The sequence below is a fragment of the Dipodomys merriami genome, unplaced genomic scaffold (assembly GCF_024711535.1).
Source record: "Dipodomys merriami isolate MVZ:Mamm:240054 unplaced genomic scaffold, mDipMer1.0.p SCAF_12, whole genome shotgun sequence".
NCBI classification, from domain to species: domain Eukaryota; kingdom Metazoa; phylum Chordata; class Mammalia; order Rodentia; family Heteromyidae; genus Dipodomys; species Dipodomys merriami.
The window spans coordinates 9,830,939-9,841,350 of NW_027202493.1; positions in this window are offsets into that span (position 1 = coordinate 9,830,939).

Sequence of the window (10,412 nt, forward strand, 5' to 3'; positions counted from 1 at the left end):
GCCTCGGTGTCTGTAATCCTAGCTACTCAGGAGGCTGATATCTGAGGATCGCAGTTTAAAGCCAGCCCAGGCAGAAAAGAAGTCTATGAGACTCCTATCTCCAATATATTTCTCAGAAAAAACTAGAAGTGGTGCTATGGCTCAAGTGGTAGAGTGCTAGCCTTGAGCACCTGAGAGGCTCAGGGACAGAGCTCAGGCCCTTAGTTCAAGTCCCAGAACTGTCAAAAACAAAAATTGTCAAGCCCACACATCTATACATTGGTAATTTTACTACTTGAAAAACAGACAGGAAGATCATGAGTTTCAGGCCAGCCCAAGCTATATAGTAAGTTCCAGTGGAGTCTGGGCTACAGCAAGATCTTGTTTCAAATAAAACAAAATGAAGGAAAAGAAGGAGGAAGGAAGAAAAAAAAAAGCTGGCTAGTTTGGGCTCATACCTGTAATCCTAACTACACAGGAAGCTGAGACTGAGAGGATCATAGCTTAAAGCCAGCCAAGGCAGAAGAGTCTGTGACACTTCATCTCCACAACAGTAGCAAAAACACAAATAAGAACAATGCCGTGAATTCAAACCCTAGTGGCAGGGCTGGAAAAAAAAAAAAAAAGAAGAGGGAAATAAAACAAGAGTGGCTGATGACTTCAGTGACATGAATAGTATTTGTGGTAACTATGATAACATTTAAAAGACAATGCATTATGAGGGAGACCCATAAATGTAAGTCCACATGAAAACTAGTGATTGTCAGGTCAGGCGTAAGTCAGAAAAATACCCAATAACATGGATACAAATGTGCCAGGGAATCATTTTCTCTGGGGTTCTCTGCCTCGGATTTCAATGTCTACAGAAAAACTTTATCCCTGCTGAGAGGTTTCAAGTCCCATGAGGAGTTGGGACTGCACTCAGTAGTGTAGTGCTAGCTTAGCATAGAGCAAACAGATGGGATCATCTTCATCATTAAAAAAATAGTCCCATGGGGAAGAAACATTTTATTTATTAATGCAATTTTGTTTACCAGTCCTAGAGCTTGAACTCAGGGCTTGGGCACTGTCCCTGAGCTTCTTTGGCTCAAGACTAGCATTCTACCATTTGAGCCACAGCACCACTTTCAGCTTTTTCTGTATATGTGGTATCGAGGAATTGAACCCAATACTTCATGTACACTAGGCAAACACTCTACCATTAAGCCACATTCCCAGCCCATTGGCTTCACTTTTGTTAAGCAAGAACTCTACCATTCCCACTTGAAACACATCTCCAGCCCTAGCTAAGAGTCTCATTAACTTTTCTGCCTAGAATGGCTTTTAACCCTCATCCTCAGATCTCAGCCTCCTGAGTAGCTAGGATGATAAGTGTAAGCCACCAGCACCCTGCTGGTAAGTACTCTTTTTTGACACTCTAGACATTTTCAGCTCTAGACATTTCAGTTTGCTTTAGACTCTGAGCCTCTCAGATCATGTCTGCATTGCTGTCTACTCTCCAATAATATTCCTGGGTCTCAATGTCACACAGTAATCTGTGCCATTCAACCACTGATCTGTATGGTTTGGGGACCAGGCCAAAGACAACACTCTCCTCCACACTTGCCCACCCCATCCCCATCACTATGGTCTTTAGTGCCAGGTTTATAGGACAGAACGCTCTTCCAAGTATTTAGGTACCAGAACACCGGAGCCCACACAGCTGCCCCTCTGGTACCTCCTCTGTGCTGTTCCTTGGAAGGTTAGGTGATGGTCCCCTGGGGGACCTGTAGAAGGGTTGTAGCATGAACTACTTGAATTCTATTAAGAACATGGCTGTCTTTATCAAATATCTAAATATAATTAATGTAGGCTTTATTTATTTATACATAATTAATGTGGATTTTATTTAGTTTTAGTTAGTTATTGCCAGTAAGGACACTTGAACTCAGGGTCAGGCACTCTCTTTAAAAGCTTTTTCCCAGGCTGGGAAGGTGGCTCAGTGGTAGAGTGCTTGCCTTGCATGCCTGAGGCCCTGGGTTCGATTCCTCAGCACCACATAAACAGAAAAAGCCGGAATTGGCGCTGTAGCTCAAGCGGTAGAGCACTCACCTTCAGCTGAAGAGCTGAGGGACAGCACCTAGGCCCAGAGTTCAGGTCCACGACCGGCATAAAAAAAAAAAAAAAAGAAAGAAAAAGAAAAAAAGCTTTTTCCCTTCAAGGCTAGCACTCTAGCACTTGAACCACACCTGCACTTTGGCATTTTGCTGATTAATTGGAGATAAAAGTCTCAGGATTTTTTGATTGAGATAGCCTCAAAGCTTAGTCTGAGTAGCTAGGATTATATTCTTGAGCCACCTGTGCTGGGCATTTTTTTTTTTTTGATCATAGGTCTTGAACTCTGGGCCTGGGTGCTGTCACTGAGTTCTTCAGCTCACAGAGAGCTCTCTACCACTTGAGCCACAGTGCCACTTTCAGTTTTCTGAGTGGTTTATTGGAGATAAGTGTCTCATGGACTTTCCTGCCTGGGCTGGCTTTGAACTGCAATCCTCAGATCCCAGCCTCCTGAGTAGCTAGGATACAGGTATGAGCCAATGGTGCCCAGCTATGGTTTTTGTTTTGTTTTGTTTGAATTTATTTATTTTTTATTGTAAAGGCAATTTACATAAGTCAGGTAATAAGTACAGTTCTTTTTTTTTTTTTTTTAACAGTGTCACCTCTTCCCTAATTTTGGACATGGGTTTTATTTTAAAGCATTTACATTCAGATACTGGTTTACTTCTCATATGAATTTGTACAAGCAGCTGTTTTCTTTGTTGTTGGTTGTAGGGCTTGAATTCTGCGCCTGGACGCTGTTGCTGACCACTTCAGCTCAAGGTAAGCGCTCTACCACTTGAGCCACAGTGCCACTTCTTGCTTTTTCTGCTGGTTACTTGGAGATAAGAGTCTTAAGGACGTTCCAGCCCTGGCTGGCTTTGAATGGTAATCCTCAGATCTCAACCTCTGGAGTAGCTAGAATTACACATGGGAGCCATAGATACTTAACTTCCCTGAGGGGTTTGCCTAAAGGCTAGCACTTTACCACTTTTGAGCAGCAGCTTCACTTCTGGCTTTTTGGTGGTTAATTGGAGATTAGAGTCTCAAGGACCTTGCTGCGTGGGCTGACTTGGAACTGCAATCCCAGCCTCTTGGGTAGCGAGGATTTACAGGTGTTAGCTACCAGTGCCCTGTAAAAAGGAGTATTAAAGTTTTTAGCATGTTTCATTGTTCTGTTGGCATAATTGCAAGCAAACTACTTTGGCCATCTTCATCCTTATTCACCTTCTCTGTTTTGTTATCCCTTCCTCCTGGGTACCCATCCCACCAACAGAGCCTGTTTAATGTCATTTTTTTACATCTTTTTTTAGTGTGTAGTAATTGTACCAAGTGGTTTCACCATGTGATTCAGTTAACTTTTAACCTCACTAAATTATATGTTGTGTGTCAGACAGAGAAAGAGAGATGCAGCGGCACTGTGCAACACTCTCCTCTTGCCACACATATTAGCAGCTCTTGCACAATTACCCATGGAATATTCCCATCTTGGACTTTTTCCACACCCTAAATTTAGCAAGCTAGCATTATCTTTTAAGCACCACTTTAAGCAACCGTCTTTGAAAGGAAGATTGCCAACGAGAAGGAAATCTGCATTTCCTGATGGCTGAGTGTAGTATACCTGACTTAATCCTACAGCCAGTCTTATTTTGTGCTGCTGATGGTACAGCAAAGACTATAATCCAGCAGTTCGTTTCAGATTTGTAAGAGTAAAAACTTGTACACGTAGCTAGAGAAACATGAGAAACACAGCTGTCACTGCCAGGCAGTAAATTACAGACATTCCTGCTTTGTGTGTTCTGGAAATGGTGCACATTGAATTGAATAATTGCCTTCAGTTGGCCAGTGTGATTTCATTATTTAAAGGAATCCTTTTGGAGGGCACTAAGGGAAGTACTAGGTTTGACAACCTCAGGGCCCTGAGCTCAGCAGGTGTTATACCTGCTAAGCTACATCCTCAACCCTCTGATTTGAAGAAAATCTATGTTTCAGTGTTTTAATCCTAAAAGCAACTCTACCACTGAGTTACACCCTCAGCCCCGGGACATTGACCTGTTTATTGACCCGAAAAATCAGGATTAGAGATATAATAGCCAAATTTCCCAAACTGGCCAGTTTAAATTGGCCTGATAATGACATTCCCGCTGCTTTCATGGGTACACAAAAGAAAGTAACCTAAAGTAACCTGATGTTAACCAATCAGTTCTTTCTGTTGTTCTGATTCCACATTTCCAGGAAAGTAACTTTGAAATGGACAATATGCTTTTTGTTCTTTTACTTCTTTCTTCAACCTGTCTCTATGTAACCAATTTCTCTGTTCAGCCCAGTAAAGCACCCATTCTCTTACATAAAGTGTTGCTTGACTCTGAAGTGTATGAAGCCAATCAAAAGAATTAAAAGAGGATGGTAAAGGAGAAGGTAAAGTGGAGGGAGGTGTGAATAATGATCAAAAGTACTTCAAATATACACGTGCAAATAGACGAAACATACTTACAGAAATATTCAAGAGGCTGGGAATATGGCTTAATGGTAGAGAGCTTGCCTAGCATGCACGAAGCCCTAGGTTCGATTCTTCAATACCAAATAACCAGAAAAAGCTAGAAGTGGTGCTGTGGCTCAAGTGACAGAGTGCTAGCTTTGAGCTAAAGAAGCTCAAGGACAGTGCCCAAGCCCTGAGTTCAAGTTCCAGGTCTGTCAGAAAAAAAAATAAGAATTAGGGGCTGGGAAGGTGGCTCAATGGTAGAGTGCTTGCCTTGCATGCATGAAGCTCTGGGTTCAATTCCTCAGTACCACATAAACAGAAAAAGGCAGAAGTGGCGCTGTGGCTCAAGTGTTAGAGCACTAGCGATGAGCACAGAGGGACTTAGAGACAGTGCCCAGACCCTGAGTTCAAGCCCCAAGACTGGTGAAAAAAAAAAAAAGAATGATTCAAGAAAGCTGGGCAGCAGTGGCTCATGCCTGTAATTCTAGCTACTCAGGAGGCTGACATCTGAAAATTGAGAATCAATGCCAGCCAGAGGAGAAAAGTTCAAGAGACTCAAACTCTAATTAACCAGCAAAATGAAGTTGTGGCTGAAGTGCTAGAGCACCAGCCTATAACAAAAAAAAGTTAAAGGAGAGAGAGGCCCTGAGTTCAAGCCCCAGTATTGGCACACACACACAAAAGTTGTAAGCTGGGAGCCAGTGGCTGATGCTTGTAATCTTAGCTACTCATGAGGCTGAGACAGTTTGAAGCCAGCCTGGGAAGAAAAGAAAAAGTACATGAGATGGGGCTGAGAATGTGGCTTAGCGGAGAGTGTTTGCCTAGTATGCATGAAGCCCTGGGTTCAATACCTTGGTCCCACATAAACAGAAAAAGCCACAAGTGGCTCTGTGGCTCAAGTGGTAGAGTGCTAGCCTTGAGCAAAAGGAAGCTCAGGGACAGTGTCCAGGCCCTGAGTTAAAGCCCTAGGACAGAAGGAGGAAGAGAGAGAGAGAGAGAGAGAGAGAGAGAGAGAGAGAGAGAGAGAGAGAGAGAGAGAGAGAGAGAGAGAGAGAGAGAGCAAGAAAGAAAGCAAGCATGATACTCCAATTAACCACAAACAAAACTGGAAAAGGAGCTGAGGCTCTATGATAAAGGACTATCCTTGTGCAATAAAAACTGAGGGACAGCACCCAGGCCATTAGTTCAAGCCCCAGGACAAGAAAAATAACAAAAAAGTCTTCAAGGAAAAGTACTAGGGTGAATTGGATCAAAGTATATTATATTCATGCATGGGACTCCCTTTATACAATTAATGTACACTAATACAAAGAAAACAAAACAGCAACAACAAAAAATCATTGAGAGCTAGATACTGGTAGCTCAGGCTTAGAATCCTAAACTTCTCAGGAGGCTGAGATCTGAGGATCACAATCCAAAGCCAGCCTGGGCAGGAAAGTCCTTGAGACTCTTATGTCCAATTAACCACCAGAAAACCAGAAGTGGCACTGTGGCTCAGTCATAGAATCCTAACCTTGAGCGGAAAAAGCTTAGAGACAGCACCCAGACCCTGAGTTCAAGCCCTATAACTGACAACAGCAACAACAAAACTCATCAATCTAGGGCCTCCAGATATATAACCCAGTGGTAGCCTACTTCCATAGCATGTGTGAGGCCCTGGGTTTGATCTACAACACCACACATACAAAATAATTGTCAAAAGATACATTAAACGGGACGTGTAAATTATACAGGACTCTAGGCATTCATACACAGTGAGACCAAAGGAGGATATTCTTAGAAGGGGAACACAAAGGCTCAATGCAATGTGCCTCTCATCATAGAAAATGATATTTATGGAAATGAACTCCAGGAAATGGAAACTAGGTTTTTTTCTTCATTGCTGTTTTACTTTTTTTTTTTTTTTTTACTCGTTTATCTGTCTTTAGGAGGGAAAGGTGGGGCCTGGAAGTAGAGGGACAAAGGGTGAACAAATGCAGCAGTGGCGCTCATAGATTCGATGCTGAAAATAACTACAACTTGTAGGTGGGAATGGGAGGGAAAAAATGGGTGAGAGTGAGGGAAGAGGTGACATTGTCCAAAAAGAAGTGTCCAAAAGGAGTGTAAAGTTGCCAGGCATCAGAGGCTCATGCCTGTAATCATAGCTACTCAGGAGGCTGAAATCTGAAGATCGCAGTTCATAGCCAGCATGGCTGGGAATGTGGCTTAGTGGTCGAGTGCTCACCAACCATGCAAGAAGCCCCAGGTTCTATTCTTCAGTTCTACATAAACAGAAAAAAGCCAGAAGTAGCACTGTGGCTCAAGTGGTAGAGCCCTAGCCTTGAGCAAAAGAAGCTCAGGGACAGTGCCTGGGCCCTGAGTTCAAGCCTTAGGACTGACAAAAAAAAAAGTCAGCCTGAGCAAGAAAATCCTTGAGACTCTCCAATTAACCACCAGAAAATCAGAAAATCAAAAGTAGTGCTGTATCTCAAATGGTAGAGCACTCTCATTGACTGAAGAGCTCAGGAACAGTGCGGAGGCCCCATGACCAAAAAAAAAAAAAAAGTACATTTCTGTAACCCCTCTGTACATCACATTTATAACAATAAAAATATAAAAAAAGAGAAGATATATTAAGAGGTGATTTTTATTATTAGAATTGGCCCACACACATATGGGGGCTGAGAAATACTCCATGATTGACCCTGAAAGCTGTATCTCCCTGGAACTAGGCGGTATAATTCAGGCGTAAGTCCAAGTCCCACTGGAAGGCTTAGGAATCTGAGTTCTGATGTCCAAGAATAGGCAGGAGATGACAAGTATCTCAGTTCCAGAAAATTCCCTTTTCCTCTACCTTTTTGTTCGATTCAATGTCTGGATTAATTAGGTGGTGTCTTCTCACATTGAGTAAGTGATCTTCAATACTCTGATCCAAATGACAATCTCTTCCAGACCTAGCTAGAAAAAAATACTTTACCAGCTGTCTGGGGATACCTGAACCTAATCAAGTGCACATAAAAAATTAACCATTACTGATGTAGTGAAAAAAATTATTTCAAATGATTTGAGATATAGTATTTGCCATTCTTTACTAAATATTGTAAGATATATTAAATAGGTAGGTTTCATTAGGTAGTGATGAGGAGAACACCACACGCTATTCAGGCAGGAGAGGAAGTTTATTTACTGAACTGCTGCTCCCCCCCAACCCCCATACATGGTGGAGAGGCATGGCTGAAAAGGAAAGGCTGGGGGGGGGGGGAGGGGAAAGAGGGAGAGACCAGGTGGGCCAGGACTTATCCAGGCCAGGGACAGGAAGCTGTGTGGCCAGGTGGGGAAAAGGTGTGGCCACACTGGATCTGGATGTGACCTCAGGGTCTAGGACCCTCCTAAGGTCAGATGGGAGGCATGTGACCAGAGGTGACCCTGGATGTGACCTAGCAGGAGGGGAAGTTGACTGATCCAGGTCTGCCAGTTACCTAGGTAACAGATACTGGGTGGAGACTTAGCCAAGAGGGAGGGAGGTGTCCCTTACGAATATCTTCTCCTAAAGACACAAAAGAACAGCAAAGAGATATTAAATGATGGGACTCAGGAATACATTTCTGAGGCAGTGCAGTATGGGTAAGACCAGTACTGCAACAAAGAAATCCTAAATTATGATTGATAATTATATGTTTAGTAATAATACTATTGCAATGTTTAGTAATAACAGTGTATGTTTTGATAAAGCCAATAAAGAATTATGTGAATGTTAATAATGTAAGTTCTGAGAGACAGCCCCAGGCCTAGAGTTCAAGCCCCATGACTGACAAAAACATGAAAAGAAAAGAAAAGAAAGAGAAAGTGTTTATATAAAGGTCTTATTTTCTAGGTATCCAGTAGGATGACCAAGGTCTAAAAGACTGTGTCATGCCTGTAACTCTAGCTACTCAGGAGGCTAAGATCTGAGGGTTAATGTTCAAAGCCAGCCCCATGCAGCAAAGTCTATTAGACCCTTTTCTCCAATTACTCACCAAAAGCCAGAAGTGGAGCTGTGTCTCAAGAGGTAGAACACTAGTCATTGAGGGGGGGAAAAAATCCTCAAAGACAGCACCCAGGCCAAGAGTCCAAGGCCCAGGACCAGCACAAAAAAATAAAGGCTAAATCTGATAGCGCTGGAATGGGGAAATACTTTTCTGGACTAGAATCTTCTATTCTTTCCCCATGGGCTTCCCTGAGCTGAGAAGGCGGCTTAGTGCTGGAGTGCTTGCCTAGCATGCGTGAAGCACTGTGTTCGATTCCTCAGTACAACATAAACAAAAATAAACAAAAAAACCCGGAAGTGGCTCTATGGCTCCAAGTGGTAGAGTGCTAGCCTTGAGCAAAAGAAGCTCAGAGACAGTGCCCAGGCCCTGAGGTTCAAGCCCCAGGATTGGGGGGGTGGGGGGGGAAAGAATTCCCTATCTCCTTAGGAGCCTACTCTCAGGTTCAAGATTAAACTGTGGAAGACAAAGAGGATCTAAAAAGAACACAACTTCCCTCACCCAGAAGAACTCTAGGTAGTCACCGAATCATTTAGAGAAGGTGAAAAGGGAGAGTCTGATTTCTGCTGCCTAGTAACCTCCCCCTTTTAGATAAAAACCCTAAACCCGAGTGCTTTTTGTGCATTAAGAGTACTTTAGGGGCTGGGAAGGTGGTCCAGCGGTAGAGTGCTTGCCTTGCATGCATGAGGCCCTGAGTTTGATTCCTCAGCACCATATAAGCAGAAAAAGCCAGAAATGGTGCTGTGGCTCAAGTGGTAGAGCGCTAGCCTTGAGCAGAAGAGCGGAGAGACAGCACCCAGGCCCAGAGTTCAGGCCCACAACCAAAGAAAAGATTGTACTTCAGGAAATACTCTATCTCCCATTTACCATCCTGCACCGTAATTTTCCACCACAAATGTTTCAGATTATTCTTCTTCAACTAGTGCTCTACTACTTGAATGACAGCTCGACTTTTGGGCTTTTATCGGCACATAATTAATTGGAAATAAGATTCTGATGGACTTTCCTACCTGGGCTGGCTTGGAACCGGATCCTCAGATCTTAGCCTCCTGAATAGCAGTGGATTATATGCTTGGGCCACCGATGCCCAGCCCCTGTTCTCTTGAATAGCTTTTTTAGTTAAGTCTGGCATTTTACTACTTGAGCCACAGTTCCACTTGGGCTTTTTGGATGCTTAATTGGAGATGAGTCACATGGACTTTCCTGCCTGGGCTAGATTTGAACTTCGATCCCAGATCTCAGCCTCCTGAGTAGCTAGGATTACAAGCATGAGCCACCTTTTCATTTTGTTTTATTTTGGGGAGAGATGGGGGGGAGGATCTGGTCATGGGCCTGAACTCTGGGCCTGGGCGCTGTCCCTCAGCTCTTCAGCTCAAGGCTAGCGCTCTACCACTTGAGCCACAGTGCTACTTCTGGTTTTCTAGCAGTTTATTGGAGATAAGAGTCTCATGGACTTTCCTGTTGGGCTGGCTTTGAACCAAGATCCTCAGATCTCAGCCTCCTGAGTAGCCAGGATTACAAGCATGAGTTATCTTTTTATTTTATTTTATTTTGGGTCTGGTCGTGGGCCTGAACTCTGGCCTGGGCACTGCCCCTCAGCTCTTAAGCTCAAGGCTAGCGCTCTACCACTTGAGCCACAGCGCCTCTTCTGGCTTTTTTCTTTTTGCTTATGTGGTGCTGAGGAATCGAACCCAAGGCCTCATGCATGCAAGGCAAGCACTCTACCACTGAGCCGCCTTCCCAACCCATGAGGCATTTTTTCTTTTTTTTTTTTTCCTTTTTTTTTTTTGTCAGTCGTGGGGCTTGAACTCTGGGCCTGGGCGCTGTCCCTCAGCCCTTCAGCTCAAGGCGAGCGCTCTACCACTTGAGCTACA